General features: G+C 54.5%; 1 pseudogene; it reads right to left on the bottom strand.

Moving 5' to 3' along the window:
- LOC115124146 (transmembrane protein 266-like) overlaps nt 1-16,471 on the bottom strand; it is a 78,583-nt pseudogene that overhangs the window by 4,514 nt on the left and 57,598 nt on the right.

Here is a 16,471-nt window from a genome sequence, read left to right as displayed (position 1 = left end):
CTTGATGGCATCCCTCGGGCCAGAGGGCGGAGAGAGAGAGAGAGAGAGACGTGAGGAGTCCTAACCCAGTCCACGGTCTGTCCTTGATGGCATCCCTCGGGCCAGAGGGCGGAGAGAGAGAGAGAGAGAGACGTGAGGAGTCCTAACCCAGTCCACGGTCTGTCCTTGATGGCATCCCTCGGGCCAGAGGGCGGAGAGGGGGAGAGAGAGACGTGAGGAGTCCTAACCCAGTCCACGGTCTGTCCTTGATGGCATCCCTCGGGCCAGAGGGCGGAGAGAGAGAGAGAGGGGGGAGAGAGAGACGTGAGGAGTCCTAACCCAGTCCACGGTCTGTCCTTGATGGCATCCCTCGGGTCAGAGGGCGGAGAGAGAAAGAGGGGGGGGAGAGACGTGAGGAGTCCTAACCCAGTCCACGGTCTGTCCTTGATGGCATCCCTCGGGCCAGAGGGCGGAGAGAGAGAGAGGGGGAGAGAGAGACGTGAGGAGTCCTAACCCAGTCCACGGTCTGTCCTTGATGGCATCCCTCGGGCCAGAGGGCGGAGAGAGAGAGAGGGGGGAGAGAGACGTGAGGAGTCCTAACCCAGTCCACGGTCTGTCCTTGATGGCATCCCTCGGGCCAGAGGGCGGAGAGAAGAGAGAGGGGGAGAGAGAGACGTGAGGAGTCCTAACCCAGTCCACGGTCTGTCCTTGATGGCATCCCTTGGGCCAGAGGGCAGAGAGAGAGAGAGGGGGAGAGAGAGACGTGAGGAGTCCTAACCCAGTCCACGGTCTGTCCTTGATGGCATCCCTCGGGCCAGAGGGCGGAGAGAGAGAGGGGGAGAGAGAGACGTGAGGAGTCCTAACCCAGTCCACGGTCTGTCCTTGATGGCATCCCTCGGGCCAGAGGGCGGAGAGAGAGAGGGGGGAGAGAGAGACATGAGGAGTCCTAACCCAGTCCACGGTCTGTCCTTGATGGCATCCCTCGGGCCAGAGGGCGGAGAGAGAGAGAGGGGGGAGAGAGACGTGAGGAGTCCTAACCCAGTCCATGGTCTGTCCTTGATGGCATCCCTCGGGCCAGAGGGCGGAGAGAGAGAGAGAGAGAGAGAGACGTGAGGAGTCCTAACCGAGTCCAAGGTCTGTCCTTGATGGCATCCCTCGGGCCAGAGGGCGGAGAGACGTGAGGAGTCCTAACCCAGTCCACGGTCTGTCCTGATGGCATCCCTCGGGCCAGAGGGCGAGAGAGAGAGAGGGGGGAGAGAGAGACGTGAGGAGTCCTAACCCAGTCCACGGTCTGTCCTTGATGGCATCCCTCGGGCCAGAGGGCGGAGAGAGAGAGAGAGGGGGGAGAGAGAGACGTGAGGAGTCCTAACCCAGTCCACGGTCTGTCCTTGATGGCATCCCTCGGGCCAGAGGATGAGAGAGAGGGAGAGAGAGACGTGAGGAGTCCTAACCCAGTCCACGGTCTGTCCTTGATGGCATCCCTCGGGCCAGAGGGCGGAGAGAGAGAGAGGGGGGAGAGAGACGTGAGGAGTCCTAACCCAGTCCACGGTCTGTCCTTGATGGCATCCCTCGGGCCAGAGGGCGGAGAGAGAGAGAGAGGGGGAGAGAGAGACGTGAGGAGTCCTAACCCAGTCCACGGTCTGTCCTTGATGGCATCCCTCGGGCCAGAGGGCGGAGAGAGAGAGAGGGGGAGAGAGAGACGTGAGGAGTCCTAACCCAGTCCACGGTCTGTCCTTGATGGCATCCCTCGGGCCAGAGGGCGGAGAGAGAGAGAGGGGGAGAGAGACGTGAGGAGTCCTAACCCAGTCCACGGTCTGTCCTTGATGGCATCCCTCGGGCCAGAGGGCGGAGAGAGAGAGAGGGGGGGAGAGAGAGACGTGAGGAGTCCTAACCCAGTCCACGGTCTGTCCTTGATGGCATCCCTCGGGCCAGAGGGGCGGAGAGAGAGAGAGGGGGAGAGAGAGACGTGAGGAGTCCTAACCCAGTCCACGGTCTGTCCTTGATGGCATCCCTCGGGCCAGAGGGCGGAGAGAGAGAGAGAGAGGGGGGAGAGAGAGACGTGAGGAGTCCTAACCCAGTCCACGGTCTGTCCTTGATGGCATCCCTCGGGCCAGAGGGCGGAGAGAGAGAGAGGGGGGAGAGAGAGACGTGAGGAGTCCTAACCCAGTCCACGGTCTGTCCTTGATGGCATCCCTCGGGCCAGAGGGCGGAGAGAGAGAGAGAGGGGGGAGAGAGACGTGAGGAGTCCTAACCCAGTCCACGGTCTGTCCTTGATGGCATCCCTCGGGCCAGAGGGCGGAGAGAGAGAGAGAGGGGGAGAGAGAGACGTGAGGAGTCCTAACCCAGTCCACGGTCTGTCCTTGATGGCATCCCTCGGGCCAGAGGGCGGAGAGAGAGAGGGGGGAGAGAGAGACGTGAGGAGTCCTAACCCAGTCCACGGTCTGTCCTTGATGGCATCCCTCGGGCCAGAGGGCGGAGAGAGAGAGAGAGGGGAGAGAGAGACGTGAGGAGTCCTAACCCAGTCCACGGTCTGTCCTTGATGGCATCCCTCGGGCCAGAGGGCGGAGAGAGAGAGAGAGGGGGGAGAGAGAGACGTGAGGAGTCCTAACCCAGTCCACGGTCTGTCCTTGATGGCATCCCTCGGGCCAGAGGGCGGAGAGAGAGAGAGAGGGGGGAGAGAGAGACGTGAGGAGTCCTAACCCAGTCCACGGTCTGTCCTTGATGGCATCCCTCGGGCCAGAGGGCGGAGAGAGAGAGAGGGGGAGAGAGAGACGTGAGGAGTCCTAACCCAGTCCACGGTCTGTCCTTGATGGCATCCCTCGGGCCAGAGGGCGGAGAGAGAGAGAGAGGGGGGAGAGAGAGACGTGAGGAGTCCTAACCCAGTCCACGGTCTGTCCTTGATGGCATCCCTCGGGCCAGAGGGCGGAGAGAGAGAGAGAGGGGGAGAGAGAGACGTGAGGAGTCCTAACCCAGTCCACGGTCTGTCCTTGATGGCATCCCTCGGGCCAGAGGGCGGAGAGAGAGAGAGGGGGGAGAGAGAGACGTGAGGAGTCCTAACCCAGTCCACGGTCTGTCCTTGATGGCATCCCTCGGGCCAGAGGGCGGAGAGAGAGAGAGGGGGGAGAGAGAGGAGTCCTAACGTCCACGATGGAGTCCTAACCCAGTCCACGGTCTGTCCTTGATGGCATCCCTCGGGCCAGAGGGCGGAGAGAGAGAGAGAGGGGGAGAGAGAGACGTGAGGAGTCCTAACCCAGTCCACGGTCTGTCCTTGATGGCATCCCTCGGGCCAGAGGGCGGAGAGAGAGAGAGAGGGGGAGAGAGAGACGTGAGGAGTCCTAACCCAGTCCACGGTCTGTCCTTGATGGCATCCCTCGGGCCAGAGGGCGGAGAGAGAGAGAGGGGGGAGAGAGAGACGTGAGGAGTCCTAACCCAGTCCACGGTCTGTCCTTGATGGCATCCCTCGGGCCAGAGGGCGGAGAGAGAGAGAGGGGGGGAGAGAGACGTGAGGAGTCCTAACCCAGTCCACGGTCTGTCCTTGATGGCATCCCTCGGGCCAGAGGGCGGAGAGAGAGAGAGAGGGGGAGAGAGAGACGTGAGGAGTCCTAACCCAGTCCACGGTCTGTCCTTGATGGCATCCTCGGGCCAGAGGGCGGAGAGAGAGAGAGAGGGGGGAGAGAGAGACGTGAGGAGTCCTAACCCAGTCCACGGTCTGTCCTTGATGGCATCCCTCGGGCCAGAGGGCGGAGAGAGAGAGAGGGGGAGAGAGAGACGTGAGGAGTCCTAACCCAGTCCACGGTCTGTCCTTGATGGCATCCCTCGGGCCAGAGGGCGGAGAGAGAGAGAGAGGGGGAGAGAGAGACGTGAGGAGTCCTAACCCAGTCCACGGTCTGTCCTTGATGGCATCCCTCGGGCCAGAGGGCGGAGAGAGAGAGAGAGGGGGAGAGAGAGACGTGAGGAGTCCTAACCCAGTCCACGGTCTGTCCTTGATGGCATCCCTCGGGCCAGAGGGCGGAGAGAGAGAGAGAGGGGGAGAGAGAGACGTGAGGAGTCCTAACCCAGTCCACGGTCTGTCCTTGATGGCATCCCGGGCCAGAGGGAGAGACAGGGGGAGAGAGAGACGGAGAGAGAGAGAGAGGGGGAGAGAGAGACGTGAGGAGTCCTAACCCAGTCCACGGTCTGTCCTTGATGGCATCCCTCGGGCCAGAGGGCGGAGAGAGAGAGAGAGGGGGGAGAGAGAGACGTGAGGAGTCCTAACCCAGTCCACGGTCTGTCCTTGATGGCATCCCTCGGGCCAGAGGGCGGAGAGAGAGAGAGAGGGGGAGAGAGAGACGTGAGGAGTCCTAACCCAGTCCACGGTCTGTCCTTGATGGCATCCCTCGGGCCAGAGGGCGGAGAGAGAGAGAGAGGGGGGAGAGAGAGACGTGAGGAGTCCTAACCCAGTCCACGGTCTGTCCTTGATGGCATCCCTCGGGCCAGAGGGCGGAGAGAGAGAGAGGGGGAGAGAGAGACGTGAGGAGTCCTAACCCAGTCCACGGTCTGTCCTTGATGGCATCCCTCGGGCCAGAGGGCGGAGAGAGAGAGAGAGGGGGAGAGAGAGACGTGAGGAGTCCTAACCCAGTCCACGGTCTGTCCTTGATGGCATCCCTCGGGCCAGAGGGCGGAGAGAGAGAGAGAGGGGGAGAGAGAGACGTGAGGAGTCCTAACCCAGTCCACGGTCTGTCCTTGATGGCATCCCTCGGGCCAGAGGGCGGAGAGAGAGAGAGAGGGGGAGAGAGAGACGTGAGGAGTCCTAACCCAGTCCACGGTCTGTCCTTGATGGCATCCCTCGGGCCAGAGGGCGGAGAGAGAGAGAGGGGGGAGAGAGAGACGTGAGGAGTCCTAACCCAGTCCACGGTCTGTCCTTGATGGCATCCCTCGGGCCAGAGGGCGGAGAGAGAGAGAGGGGGGAGAGAGAGACGTGAGGAGTCCTAACCCAGTCCACGGTCTGTCCTTGATGGCATCCCTCGGGCCAGAGGGCGGAGAGAGAGAGAGAGGGGGGGAGAGAGAGACGTGAGGAGTCCTAACCCAGTCCACGGTCTGTCCTTGATGGCATCCCTCGGGCCAGAGGGCGGAGAGAGAGAGAGGGGGGAGAGAGAGACGTGAGGAGTCCTAACCCAGTCCACGGTCTGTCCTTGATGGCATCCCTCGGGCCAGAGGGCGGAGAGAGAGAGAGAGGGGGAGAGAGAGACGTGAGGAGTCCTAACCCAGTCCACGGTCTGTCCTTGATGGCATCCCTCGGGCCAGAGGGCGGAGAGAGAGAGAGGGGGGAGAGAGAGACGTGAGGAGTCCTAACCCAGTCCACGGTCTGTCCTTGATGGCATCCCTCGGGCCAGAGGGCGGAGAGAGAGAGAGGGGGAGAGAGAGACGTGAGGAGTCCTAACCCAGTCCACGGTCTGTCCTTGATGGCATCCCTCGGGCCAGAGGGCGGAGAGAGAGAGAGAGGGGGAGAGAGAGACGTGAGGAGTCCTAACCCAGTCCACGGTCTGTCCTTGATGGCATCCCTCGGGCCAGAGGGCGGAGAGAGAGAGAGAGGGGGAGAGAGAGACGTGAGGAGTCCTAACCCAGTCCACGGTCTGTCCTTGATGGCATCCCTCGGGCCAGAGGGCGGAGAGAGAGAGAGGGGGGAGAGAGAGACGTGAGGAGTCCTAACCCAGTCCACGGTCTGTCCTTGATGGCATCCCTCGGGCCAGAGGGCGGAGAGAGAGAGAGAGGGGGAGAGAGAGACGTGAGGAGTCCTAACCCAGTCCACGGTCTGTCCTTGATGGCATCCCTCGGGCCAGAGGGCGGAGAGAGAGAGAGGGGGGAGAGAGAGACGTGAGGAGTCCTAACCCAGTCCACGGTCTGTCCTTGATGGCATCCCTCGGGCCAGAGGGCGGAGAGAGAGAGAGAGGGGGGAGAGAGACGTGAGGAGTCCTAACCCAGTCCACGGTCTGTCCTTGATGGCATCCCTCGGGCCAGAGGGCGGAGAGAGAGAGAGAGGGGGAGAGAGAGACGTGAGGAGTCCTAACCCAGTCCACGGTCTGTCCTTGATGGCATCCCTCGGGCCAGAGGGCGGAGAGAGAGAGAGAGGGGAGAGAGAGACGTGAGGAGTCCTAACCCAGTCCACGGTCTGTCCTTGATGGCATCCCTCGGGCCAGAGGGCGGAGAGAGAGAGAGAGGGGGAGAGAGAGACGTGAGGAGTCCTAACCCAGTCCACGGTCTGTCCTTGATGGCATCCCTCGGGCCAGAGGGCGGAGAGAGAGAGAGAGGGGGAGAGAGAGACGTGAGGAGTCCTAACCCAGTCCACGGTCTGTCCTTGATGGCATCCCTCGGGCCAGAGGGCGGAGAGAGAGAGAGAGGGGGAGAGAGAGACGTGAGGAGTCCTAACCCAGTCCACGGTCTGTCCTTGATGGCATCCCTCGGGCCAGAGGGCGGAGAGAGAGAGAGGGGGGAGAGAGAGACGTGAGGAGTCCTAACCCAGTCCACGGTCTGTCCTTGATGGCATCCCTCGGGCCAGAGGGCGGAGAGAGAGAGGGGGGAGAGAGAGACGTGAGGAGTCCTAACCCAGTCCACGGTCTGTCCTTGATGGCATCCCTCGGGCCAGAGGGCGGAGAGAGAGAGAGAGGGGGAGAGAGAGACGTGAGGAGTCCTAACCCAGTCCACGGTCTGTCCTTGATGGCATCCCTCGGGCCAGAGGGCGGAGAGAGAGAGAGAGGGGGAGAGAGAGACGTGAGGAGTCCTAACCCAGTCCACGGTCTGTCCTTGATGGCATCCCTCGGGCCAGAGGGCGGAGAGAGAGAGAGAGGGGGAGAGAGAGAGTCCACGAGGAGTCCTAACCCAGTCCACGGTCTGTCCTTGATGGCATCCCTCGGGCCAGAGGGCGGAGAGAGAGAGAGAGGGGGGGAGAGAGAGACGTGAGGAGTCCTAACCCAGTCCACGGTCTGTCCTTGATGGCATCCCTCGGGCCAGAGGGCGGAGAGAGAGAGAGAGGGGGGAGAGAGAGACGTGAGGAGTCCTAACCCAGTCCACGGTCTGTCCTTGATGGCATCCCTCGGGCCAGAGGGCGGAGAGAGAGAGAGAGAGGGGGAGAGAGAGACGTGAGGAGTCCTAACCCAGTCCACGGTCTGTCCTTGATGGCATCCCTCGGGCCAGAGGGCGGAGAGAGAGAGAGAGGGGGGAGAGAGACGTGAGGAGTCCTAACCCAGTCCATGGTCTGTCCTTGATGGCATCCCTCGGGCCAGAGGGCGGAGAGAGAGAGAGAGGGGGGAGAGAGAGACGTGAGGAGTCCTAACCCAGTCCACGGTCTGTCCTTGATGGCATCCCTCGGGCTAGAGGGCGGAGAGAGAGAGAGGGGGGAGAGAGAGACGTGAGGAGTCCTAACCCAGTCCACGGTCTGTCCTTGATGGCATCCCTCGGGCCAGAGGGCGGAGAGAGAGAGGGGGGGGAGAGAGAGACGTGAGGAGTCCTAACCCAGTCCATGGTCTGTCCTTGATGGCATCCCTCGGGCCAGAGGGCGGAGAGAGAGAGAGAGGGGGGAGAGAGAGACGTGAGGAGTCCTAACCCAGTCCACGGTCTGTCCTTGATGGCATCCCTCGGGCCAGAGGGCGGAGAGAGAGAGAGAGGGGGAGAGAGAGACGTGAGGAGTCCTAACCCAGTCCACGGTCTGTCCTTGATGGCATCCCTCGGGCCAGAGGGCGGAGAGAGAGAGAGGGGGAGAGAGAGACGTGAGGAGTCCTAACCCAGTCCACGGTCTGTCCTTGATGGCATCCCTCGGGCCAGAGGGCGGAGAGAGAGAGAGAGGGGGAGAGAGAGACGTGAGGAGTCCTAACCCAGTCCACGGTCTGTCCTTGATGGCATCCCTCGGGCCAGAGGGCGGAGAGAGAGAGAGAGGGGGAGAGAGAGACGTGAGGAGTCCTAACCCAGTCCACGGTCTGTCCTTGATGGCATCCCTCGGGCCAGAGGGCGGAGAGAGAGAGAGAGGGGGAGAGAGAGACGTGAGGAGTCCTAACCCAGTCCACGGTCTGTCCTTGATGGCATCCCTCGGGCCAGAGGGCGGAGAGAGAGAGAGAGGGGGAGAGAGAGACGTGAGGAGTCCTAACCCAGTCCACGGTCTGTCCTTGATGTCATCCCTCGGGCCAGAGGGCGGAGAGAGAGAGAGAGGGGGAGAGAGAGACGTGAGGAGTCCTAACCCAGTCCACGGTCTGTCCTTGATGGCATCCCTCGGGCCAGAGGGCGGAGAGAGAGAGAGGGGGAGAGAGAGACGTGAGGAGTCCTAACCCAGTCCACGGTCTGTCCTTGATGGCATCCCTCGGGCCAGAGGGCGGAGAGAGAGAGAGAGGGGGAGAGAGAGACGTGAGGAGTCCTAACCCAGTCCACGGTCTGTCCTTGATGGCATCCCTCGGGCCAGAGGGCGGAGAGAGAGAGAGAGGGGGAGAGAGAGACGTGAGGAGTCCTAACCCAGTCCACGGTCTGTCCTTGATGGCATCCCTCGGGCCAGAGGGCGGAGAGAGAGAGAGAGGGGGGAGAGAGAGACGTGAGGAGTCCTAACCCAGTCCACGGTCTGTCCTTGATGTCATCCCTCGGGCCAGAGGGCGGAGAGAGAGAGAGAGGGGGGAGAGAGAGACGTGAGGAGTCCTAACCCAGTCCACGGTCTGTCCTTGATGGCATCCCTCGGGCCAGAGGGCGGAGAGAGAGAGAGAGGGGGGAGAGAGAGACGTGAGGAGTCCTAACCCAGTCCATGGTCTGTCCTTGCAGTACTGCCTGAAGCCTAAGTGCTCCTCCTGTCCCAATACTCCTTCCATGTTCTGGAAAAAAAACACGCTTGTTCCTAAGAGCCAGATTTCCCACAATCCCCTGGGGGTGGTGGTGTGGCGTCTCCTGGTGCCTTATTGTGGTTTCCAGGTGAAGAGGAGCAGATGTTCACAGTGGCCCTCTCTCTCCTCAGACCTCAGAACAAGGCCCAATGCACAGAGCACTCTGTACCTGAAACAGCCTGGCTGAGGTGGGGTGTGTGTGTGGGTGAGTGTGTGTGTGAGTGAGTGTGTGTGTGAGTGTGTGAGTGAGTGTGTGTGTGAGTGTGTGAGTGAGTGTGTGTGTGTGAGTGAGTGAGTGAGTGTGTGTGTGTGTGAGTGTGTGTGTGTGTGTGTGTGTGTGTGTGTGTGTGTGTGTGTGTGTGTGTGTGTGTGTGTGTGTGTGTGTGTGTGTGTGTGTGTGTGTGTGTGTGTGTGTGTGTATGTGTGAGTGAGTGTGTGAGTGTGTGTGTGTGTGAGTGTGTGTGTGTGTGTGTGTGTGTGAGTGAGTGTGTGGGTGTGTGAGTGTGTGTGTGTGTGTGTGTGTGTGAGTGAGTGTGTGTGTGAGTGAGTGTGTGTGTGTGAGTGTGTGTGCATGACTGCATGTGTGTGTGACGTGCCGTTAGGAGAACATGCTTGTTGTCCCCAGATTTCAGCACATCCTAAAAGCTTTTCTGCCCTCTTATTGATACTGCACTGCCTGCGGTCAGAGGTGTGGTGTGTGTGTTGTGTGTGTGTGTGTGCGTGCCTTGCCTGCGGTCAGAGGGGTGTTGTGAGTTACTGTCAGTGTTTTAAGAGGCTAGGGCCTGGAGACTAGCTCAGGGCTACTGCTGCTAGATCAGTTTGACATTGCTCTGACACCCCATTCACCTGATGTTACATTGGATGGGACTTTTTGTCCCACATAATTATGTACATACTTTATGTACAAACCTCTCTGCTGGTTCTGTCAGGATGCCTTTTCAACCATACAGACGAATGTAGAACTTTATTAAAATGAGTCACAGGCCTCCCGAGTGGTGCAGTGGTCTAAGGCAGTGCTAGCTCCTGGTTTGAGTCTAGGCTCTGTCGCAGCCGGCCGCAACCGAGAGACCCATGGTGCGGTGCACAATTGGCCCAGCGTCGTCCGGGTTAGGGGAGGGTTTGGCCGGCAGGGATGTGCTTCTCCCATCGCGCACTAGCAAGCCAGGTATACGGTGTTTCCTCTGAGGACGCACGGCTCTCGACCTTCGCCTCTCCCAAGTCCTTACAAGAGTTGCAGCGATGAGACAAGACGGTAACAACCAATTGGATACCACGAAATTGGGGAGAAAAAGGGGTAATAATAAAAAATAAAATAATAAAATGAGTCAAGTTCATTGTTTTTGGTCTGTGGTGAAGTAATTCATCATTAGGATTTACGGCTGCCTCTTGGAACAGCAGTATTCATCAGACTCAATATCCTTACATGTTCCAGAATATAGCAACACCCATGAAGTATATGAAAGAGCTAGTATCTATTTTATCTCATGGTCTGAGGATTATGGTATGGAGTATTACATATACCGTTATAGTTAGGGACAGAACAACTCTGGGCCCTAGTTTCCCTGGATGTGACATACACTACATGACCAAAAGGGGTGTCCATATACTTTTGTATATATAGTGTAGCTTATAGGTACAGTATAGGCGAGTGTACCTGCTGGGGTCTCCCTGAGGACTCCATGTCCCTCATCGTCAGACTCCCCAGGGCCCTGGCTCTCCACCACCTGGTAGATGCTCCTCTGTTTGCTCCACACATGGTGGATCTGCATAGCAGCCTCCTGCTCTGCAGCCAGGTCCAAGTCCTGCTGGGCCAGGTGGGCCCGGAGCTGTCTGATCTCAAACTGAGGGAGGGGGGAGACAGAGAGAGAGAGAGCGACAGAGAGAGAGAGAGAGAGTTGGTCTGGAAAAGGCATACACACATGTATTCTTCTAACTGAAATCTTGGTGTATTGATGTAACAATATGTCAGTGTTGACTAACCTAACCTTTTACTCCCAGACAGGCCCTTTCAGCATGATCCCAGGCATTCTGCAGGCTAAGTGGTTCTATTACTAGCTATAGGATCAATGCTTTCACTGGGGTTTCCTCTGGCCTGATGGCTCATATTGACAAACAGACAGTCAGATTACACATGAACTGTTTGTTTCTAGCATTACACTGAGGAGCCCATCATTACTGGACTGTGTTGTACAACAACGTGTTTCCATTGATGTACCAGTTATGGCTTCTCCCTGTATTGATCTTGGGACCTTGAGTCTTTGAAAGAAATGTAGTCCTTTAGTTCAACTGACTAATCAATCAATCAAATGTATTTCTAAAGACCTTTTTTAAATCAGCAGATGTCTCAAAGTGCTTTTACAGAAACCCAGCTTAAAACCTAACAGCAAGCAATGCAGATGTAGAAGCACAGTGATGAGGGAAAACTCCCTAGAAAGGCAGGAACCTAGGAAGAAACCTAGAGAGGAACCAGGCTCTGAGGGGGGGCCAGTCCTCTTCTGGCTGTGCCGCGTTGAGATTATAAGAGACCATGGCCATTAGGGCCAGATCGTTCTTCAAGATGTTCAAACGTTCATAGGTGACCAGTGACAGTGATAAAAATAACATGGAAAATATGTGTTGTTTACAACTATATGGGAAACATCTTTCCAAATATATTTTACTGTATTATGTTGCGTGCTTATGTGTATTGTGGGTTCATAATATCACAAAATCTACTTTTCTTGTGCCTGTTTATTACGGATTTGCAAATCATTGAATATTGTAAAACAATTTGAAGAAACATCTCTCTGATGTCTGTTGAAAATGTGTTGGCTACACATTGAACTCTTCTGTGAAGTGTTACTGCCCCCTGTGGTAGCAATTGAAATTGCAGCCTCTGGAAATCTGAAACAGCCTCAAACACAACCCTAACCCAAGCGTCATGTCCACATCCTGCTTCAACTTTAACCCTAACCCTAGCCTCACCACAACCCTAACTCTAGCTTCATGTTTACCTCCCGGTTCAACCTTGTTCTTTAAAAGTGCTTTCCTCACCAACTTAAATGAGCATGCCCCTTTCAAAAATAATTGCACTAAGAACAGATATAGTCCTTGGTTCACTCCAGACTTGACTGCCCTTGACCAGCACAAAAACACCCTGTGGCGTACTGCACTAGCCTTCGAATAGTCCCTGCGATATGCAACTTTTCAGGGAAGTCAGGAACCAATACACACAGTCAGTTAGGAAAGCAAAGGCTAGCTTTTTCAAACAGAAATTTGCATCCTGCAGCACTAATTCCAAAAAGTTTTGGGACACTGTAAAGTCCATGGAGAATAAGAGTACCTCCTCCCAGCTGCCCATTGCTCTGAGACTAGGAAACACTATCACCACTGATAAATCCATGATAATCAAGAATTTCCATAAGCATTTCTCTACGGCTAGCCATGCTTTGCACCTGGCTACCCTAACCCCGGCCAACAGCTCTGCACCACCTGCAGCAACTTGTCCAAGCCTTCCCCCCCTGCTTCTCCTTCACACAAATCCAGACAGCTCAGGTTCTTAAAGAGCTGCAAAATCTGGATCCCTACAAATCAGCTGGGTTTGACAATCTGGACCCTCTCTTCCTAAAATGATCCGCTGCCATTGTTGCAACCCCTATTACTAGTCTATTCAACCTCTCTTTCGTGTCGTCTGAGATTCTTAAGGATTGGAAAGCAGCCACGGTCATCCACCTCTTCAAAGGGGGAGACACTCTAGACCCAAACTGTTACAGACCTATATCCATCTTTCCCTGCCTTTCTAAAGTGTTCAAAAGCCAAGTGAACAAACAGATCATCGACCATCTCGAATCCCACCGTACCTTCTCCGCTGTGCAATCTGGCTTCTGAGCTGGTCACGTGAGCACCTCAGCCACGCTCAAGGTCCTGAATGATATCATAACCTCCATCGATAAAAGACAGTACTGTGCAGCTGTCTTCATTGACCTGGCCATGGCTTTCGACTCTGTCAATCACCGTATTCTTATCGTTTCTGTAATGACTGTCTCAGACAGAGTTCAGTGTGTCAAATCGGAGGGCCTGTTGTCCGGACCTCTGGCAGTCTCTATGGGGGTGCCACAGGGTTCAATTCTTGGGCTGACTCTTTTCTCTGTATTTATCAATGTCGCTCTTGCTGCTGGTGATTATCTGATCCACCTCTACGCAGAAGATACCATTCTGTATACATCTGGCCCTTCTTTGGACACTGTGTTAACAAACGTGCAAATGAGATTCAACACCATACAACACTCCTTCCGTGGCCTCCAAATGCTCTTAAATATTAGTAAAATGAAATGCATGCTCTTCAACCGATCGCTGCCCGCACCCACCCGCCCGAATAGAATCACAACTTTGGATGGTTCTGATATATGGACAACTATAAATACCTAGGTGTCTGGCTAGACTGTAAACGCTCCTTCCAGACTCACATTAAGCATTTCCAATCCAAAGTTAAATCTAGAATTGGCTTCCTATTTCACAACAATGCCTCCTTCACTCATGATGCCAAACATACCCTCGTAAAACTGACTATCCTACCGATCCTTGACTTTGGCAATGTCATTTACAAAATAGCCTTCAACACTCTACTCAGCAAATTGGATGCAGTCTATCACAGTGCCATCAGTCATGTCATCACAGTGCCATCAGTTATGTCACCAAAGCCCCATATACTACCCACCACTGCAACCTGTATGCTCTTGTTGGCTGGTCCTCGCTACATATTCGTCACCAAACCCACTGGCTCCAGGTCATCTATAAGTCTTTGCTAGGTAAAGCTCCGCATTATCTCAGCTCACTGGTCACCATAGCAACACCCACCCGTAGCACGCGCTCCAACAGGTATATTTCACAGGTCATCCCCAAAGCCAACACCTCCTTTGGCCGCCTTTCCTTCCAGTTCTCTGATACCAATGACTGGAACGAATTGCTAAAATCACTGAAGTTGGAGACTTATATATCCCTCACTAACTTCAAGCGGCAGCTGTCAGAGCAGGTTACCGATCGCTGCAGCTGTACACAGCCCATCTGTAAATACCCCATCCAACCAACTACCTACTTTATCCCCATATTTGTTTTTTGTTTTTCTGCTCTTTTGCATAGCAGCATTTCTACTTGCACATCCTTATCTGCACATACAGTTGAAGTCAGAAGTTTACATAAACATAGGTTGGAGTCATTAAAACCCGTTTTTCAACCACTCCACAAATTTCTTGTTAACAAACTATAGTTTTGGCAAGTCGGTTAGGACATCTACTTTGTACATGACAAAAGTAATTTTTCCAACAATTGTTTACAGACAGATTGTTTCACCAGTGGGTCAGAAGTTTACATACACTAAGTTGACTGTGCCTTTAAACAGATGTCATGGCTTTAGAAGCTTCTGATAGGCTAATTGACAACATTTGAGTCAATTGGAGGTGTACCTGTGGATGTATTTCAAGGCCTACCTTCAAACTCAGTGCCTCTTTGCTTGACATCATTGGAAAATCAAAAGAAATCAGCCAAAACCTCAGAAAAATAATTGTAGACCTCCACAAGTCTGGTTCATCCCTGGGAGCAATTTCCAAATGCCTGAAGGTACCACGTTCATCTGTACAGAAGTATAAACACCATGGGACCATGCAGCCGTCATACTGCCCAGGAAGGAGACGCATTCTGTCTTCTAGAAATTAATGTACTTTGGTGCGAAAAGTGCAAATCAATCCCAGAACAACAGCAAAGGACCTTGTGAAGATGCTGGAGGAAACAGGTACAAAAGTATCTATATCCACAGTAAAATGAGTCCTATATCGACATAACCTTAAAGGCCGCTCAGCAAGGAAGAAGCCATTGCTCCAAAACCGCCATAAAAAAGCCAGACTACGGTTTGCAACTGCACATGGTGACAAAGATCGTACTTTTTCGTGAAATGTCCTCTGGTCTGATGAAACAAAAATAGAACTGTTTGGCCATAATGACCATCGTTATGTTTGGAGGAAAAATGAGGAAGCTTGCAAGCCGAAGAACACCATCCACACCGTGAAGCACGGGGGTGGCAGCATCATGTTGTGGGGGTGCTGTGCTCCAGGAGGGACTGGTGCACTTCAAAAATAGATGGCAACATGAGGTAGGAAAATTATGTGGATATTTTGAAGCAACATCTCAAGACATCAGTTAAAGTTTGGTCGCAAATGGGTCTTCCAAATGGACAATGACCCCAATCATACTTCCAAAGTTGTGGCAAAATGGCTTAAGGACAACAAAGTCAAGGTATTGGATTGGCCATCACAAAGCCCTGACCTCAATCCCATAGAACATTTGTGGGCAGAACTGAAAAAGCGTGTGCGAGCAATTAGCCTATTTGTAAGTCGCTCTGGATAAGAGCGTCTGCTAAATGACTTAAATGTAAATGTAATGTGAACTTCTGACCCACTGGGAATGTGATGAAAGAAATACAAAATGAAATAAATAATTATCTCTACTATTATTCTGACATTTCACATTCTTAAAATAAAGTGGTGATCCTAACTGACCTAAGACAGGAATAAAGGTGCAATAAATGTAATTATTTGTATTTATTTTTTAATCCTGGTTCAGCCTTAGCCCTAGCCTCAACCATAACCTAGCTTCAACCAAAACCCTAACCATAGTCTCAACGCTATCTGTGAGGTGATGGTGCGGGGACTTACTGCCTGCTCCTGGCAGATCTGTGAGGTGATGGTGCGGGGACTTACTGCCTGCTCCTGGCAGATCTGTGAGGTGATGGTGCGGGGACTTACTGCCTGCTCCTAGCAGATCTGTGAGGTGATGGTGCGGGGACTTACTGCCTGCTCCTGGCAGATCTGTGTGAGTCGTTCCAACTGCTCCTCCCTGACAGCCTTGATCTTCTCACACTGCAGAATCTCCAGCTCCATCTCCACCTTCACCTGCAACACATAGGCTGAGAGAGGGAATAGATAGTTAGAGAGAGGGAAGAGACAGAGAGAAAAGAGAAAGTGAGAGAAGAGACAAATAGAGAGAGGGAAGAGACAGATAGAGAGAGAGAAGAGACAGAGGTCAGAGAAGAGACAGAGAGAGGGAAGAGACAGAGGTCAGAGAGAGAGAGAAGAGACAGATAGAGAGAGAAGAGACAGATAGAGAGGGAAGAGACAGATAGAGAGAGAGAAGAGACAGAGGTCAGAGAATAGACAGAGAGAGGGAAGAGACAGAGGTCAGAGAGAGAGAGAAGAGACAGATAGAGAGAGAAGAGACAGATAGAGAGGGAAGAGACAGATAGTGAGAGAAGAGACAGATAGAGAGGGAAGAGACAGATAGAGAGAGAAGAGACAGATAGAGAGAGAAGAGACAGAGGTCAGAGAGAGAGTAGAGACAGATAGAGAGGGAAGAGACAGATAGAGAGGGAAGAGACAGAGAGAGTAGAGACAGATAGAGAGGGAAGAGACAGATAGAGAGGGAAGAGACAGAGAGAAAAGAGAGAGAGAGAAGAGACAGATAGAGAGGGAAGAGACAGAGAGGGAAGAGACAGAGAGAGAGGGAAGAGACAGATAGAGAGGGAAGAAACAGAGAGAAAAGAGAGAGAGAGAAGAGACAGATAGAGAGGGAAGAGACAGAGAGGGAAGAGACAGAGAGAGAGGGAAGAGACAGATAGAGAGGGAAGAGACATA

The sequence above is a fragment of the Oncorhynchus nerka genome, linkage group LG27 (genome assembly GCF_034236695.1).
Source record: "Oncorhynchus nerka isolate Pitt River linkage group LG27, Oner_Uvic_2.0, whole genome shotgun sequence".
Taxonomy (NCBI): Eukaryota; Metazoa; Chordata; class Actinopteri; order Salmoniformes; family Salmonidae; genus Oncorhynchus; species Oncorhynchus nerka.
The sequence above is the reverse complement of the archived record's forward strand: the minus strand, read 5'-3'. Positions and strand labels throughout refer to the sequence as shown.